Here is a 3955-nt window from a genome sequence, read left to right as displayed (position 1 = left end):
TGTGCCCTTTTCACAAAATACTGCGCCTCGAAAGTGCCCTTTTGACAAAAAAGCCACCCTGCCCTTTTCAAATTCTAGCTGGAGCACTAGTGCTGCAACAATATACCGGTTTATCGGTATATATCGCAATACGCAATTCGCATATTGTATTGCGATACGATTTTCATCATACCGGTACGAACATTTTACAAAAATTCATTCAAATTTCGTCCAGAAAAGCCATTCGAAATAATGATAACAAGGTAAACAAAACAAAGCAGTGTAAAAAAAAAATCCGTAAAAATAGCATTCTGAGATTATACAGAGTAGCGTTGTTACATCGGAGCATTCGTTCGATGCTTTTGAACAGATTATCGTTGAATTAATTGCGCACAGCTGTAAATGTTTTGTTCTATTCTGAATTGAGCATTATTAAATTTGTATTCCGAACTTCGGATTTACGCTTCCAAATTTTAATGCTAATGCGACAATAAAAAATTATAGCGTCAAATAAAAAGTGCTTTATCCTTTGTCTCAATAAAAAGCGCGCGAAAATTATACAGACATGTAGAACGTGGCATGGAAAGTATGGGTGTATTTTGTGTTGTATAAAAACGGGAACATCACGTCAGGTGAATTACGCGTGTTCAGAGGAAAAAAAAAACGCCCCGCTTGGACGTTATTTCATCACATCTTTAAATAGTAAATGCCAAAATGTATTTGATACTTAAGAAAATTTGCGAATGTTTGTGTTTCTTGTTATTCTTGAGCACATTTATAGTAAATATATACCAGAATTTGCTTTAAAACTGGAATATACGGGATTATCAGGTAATTGGCAAGTTATAATTTTGGTACAAGTAAGCAATATATTGCGATATATTGCAATACGGGTTTTTGAACTGACAATATATTGCAATACGGTTTTTGGCGTATTGTTGCAGCACTATGGAGCACTGCTGAGGCATATCTGGATAAACTATCACATTCATAGTATCGATAATTAAAGAAGAAACTACTCTCAAGGTCAATTATAAGAGGCTTAGAGACATTGACTACAATAGTTTATTAAATACAGGCTATAAAGAAGACAATGAAAAACACGTATCGATAATCAAACAAAAAAAGAAACTTTTTGTAAGAAAAATTGTGTTCTTTATATGTGTAAAAATGTATTGATAAAAATCGCAAAAAATATATTTAAAAAATAATAAATTATGCTAAATTCAATATTAAAACTTCCTGAAAAATGTCATTGCATTGTACAACCAAGAGCATTCATTATTTATAACATTATGTAAGATTGTACATTTTCAAAACACTTCTAAAATTATATTAACACTAAAGATGTGAAACTTAATAGTTATCTAACTTCTGCCTCAATTTCAAATGAATATCAAACACGTCTTGGGCAACAATTCATTTTTTTCGCTTTTCTCAATCTAGAGACATGGTGATCACTAAGTATCGATGTAGGTGGACGGTTGACAGGGGCTATAGTTGACCTTATTCTTTTGGGGTCTTCAGACAGCTGTTCACATTTGCCACTTATTCTTTTCTTGCCTATGGTAAATTCATTTGTAACTTCAGTGATCAAACCGGTTATGTATGTATACTCCTTGGGGTTTTTCATAGGTCTTGTGCTCCAATTACCAGCAGCTTTTGAGTGCACTCTTTCCCCTGAAAGATTGTTTTATAACTGACATGATGTTTGGAAAAATGAAATGACAATTGCTAAATCAAAACCGAGAATTAAGATCTATAGACAATATATATGCCATAATATAAATTTACTGATTCAGTGCATACCATGCTACAGAAGTTACTTTATGCCAGGAGCATTGTTTGCAAAATGTATACTTCTTATTCATATCACATGAATGTGTCAAATTTGAGCTTAAATACATCATGTTTGTAAATTCAGTTGAATTGTAAATAATAACAACTTTCAAAAAGTAAACATAAATCTGTAAATTAATCTTTACAATTCAAAATTTAATAAAAACAGGAAATGTGTTTCTGACAAACACTATCTCCTCTACTGCGCCACTTTGATTTTTTTTTTTTTATCATTTGACAGCTTCAGATGAACTCTTTAAAGCTTATTACTTCTCTTAAATTTGTTTTTTTTTACCTTTGACCTTGAAGGATGATCTTGACCTTTCACCACTCAAAATGTGCAGCTCCATGAGATACACATGCATGCCAAATATGAAGTTACTATCTTCAATATTGCAAAAGTTATGGCAAAATGTTAAAGTTTGACGCAAACAAACAAACAAACAAACATACAGGGCAAAAACAATAATATAAATACCTCTAATTTCCTTCTTGGTCCAACAAAACAGGACGATTCAAGTGTTTTGAATGATCTATTGCTGCTAACTGACACCTGCATCTATAAACAGCATAGCTGAAAAAAAATAATTTTAGAAATGAAACTCAGAAAATATAACGCAACTCATGTGAAAATCTGCCTTGAGGACTTTGATGATGTAACACTAGATATGAACTAATTCAACGCCAATGACTTGACATATTCATAATCAGAATTCATTTCTTGATTTACTACTAGTTGTTTAAACATCCTGTGAACAAATACAAAAATCCTGTTCACAAATAATTTAACTATCACATGATGAAACAAGAGCACCGCATAATGGGTGCCATGCTTGGCTTCGAAAGCTTGTCAGATTTTTATTTTAGAGGCCACAGTGACATTGACCTAGTGACCCAAAAATGGTTGTGGCGTCACTGGCGTGTAGAACTCATCATGGAGCATCTACATATGAAGTTTAAAAGTTGTAGGAGGAAGCACTTTGATTGTAGAGCAAAATGTCAAAGTTTTAGCACGACGCAGGCAGACCACATGACAACGACGAGCTGGCTATGACAATACCTCAGGTTGTCTCCGAAAACAGCCGAGCTAAAAATATTCATATTTTAGTCATTCAGGCAGTTTATTACGAGACTTATCACAAAGGGTACATCATTTTTACATTATTAAAATGTAAATTCTCAAAAAGAAAGAGCATGAATTCCTTTGTTAAATGAGCATGTTTTCATGAAATAAAAAAGAAACACTTTACACATGGAACTTTTTATTTACCTGAAAGCATTTCGGTTTGGAGCATACATCAAAAGATGATTGTTGAAGCTCTCTAGTTCAGAAGTAGTTCTGAAATTTAAAAGCATATTTCATTTCTAAAACAAATCATTTATACTTAAAGGATGTGTGTGTGTGTTTAAGTCAAATCGTGTTCATTATGTAGCAAAATAATAACGGAAAAGTTGCTTTGACACACAAACTGAAAATGAAGAAGACCTACGCATCGATCAATATTTCCATAATTTTCTCGTCCTTTTCAATCCCAGTAGCTTCTTTAACTCTTTTCCATCGATCACACTTAATACCAATGTCTAGTATCCTTTCCCTTTTATTACACCTGTACCTTGCATCTCTTGTTTTTTTAGTCTTTTCTTAGCGCTAGCACTTGTTTTTGTCTGAACCATCTTGAATTCTGATGGCTTTCAGTTTTCGACCGCATATTCGTATTTGTGAAAAGTGATTTTCCAATAAAAATATTGATTTAAATATGAAGTATATTTTATTGGTTGATCAAAAATATTCAATGAAAATTAATTATTTGCTCAACAAGCTAAATCTCTTTCTTTAGAAATAATGTAATTTCTATGCCAAAAATAAATGACGGTACCATGTACCACGTGACTTGTCAGCTGATTTTCAGCTACATTTATTTTTAGGTCAAAAACGTCGAGCGGCGTTTTTGAAATATAATATGGAATTCCCAACCGCTTGGGCTTATGTGATGGTTCGTGTTATACTTCCTTTCGTCTGCTTTGAGTTTTTATATCCTTAAATCAAAGGCGACAATCGTTTTTAATATCTAAAACAATAATTTTATGTTTTGTTCAAACCATAATCCATTGGACAGTCCCTTTAACACATCAAACA

At 32.7% G+C, this 3955-nt stretch overlaps 1 long non-coding RNA gene across 1 annotated transcript; it reads right to left on the bottom strand.

The window, feature by feature from the left end:
- Positions 1-1204: 1204 nt before the first annotated feature.
- Positions 1205-3704, bottom strand: LOC127836605 (uncharacterized). Its single transcript, XR_008028841.1, has 4 exons — positions 3309-3704; positions 3089-3157; positions 2297-2392; positions 1205-1659 (listed from the first exon to the last, which is right to left on the bottom strand). It is a non-coding gene; the product is annotated as an uncharacterized LOC127836605 (long non-coding RNA).
- Positions 3705-3955: the final 251 nt, after the last annotated feature.

Source organism: Dreissena polymorpha, chromosome 6, assembly GCF_020536995.1.
Source record: "Dreissena polymorpha isolate Duluth1 chromosome 6, UMN_Dpol_1.0, whole genome shotgun sequence".
In the NCBI taxonomy this organism is placed as follows: Eukaryota; Metazoa; Mollusca; class Bivalvia; order Myida; family Dreissenidae; genus Dreissena; species Dreissena polymorpha.
Note: the sequence above shows the minus strand (reverse complement) of the source record. Positions and strands in the feature narration are given on the sequence as shown.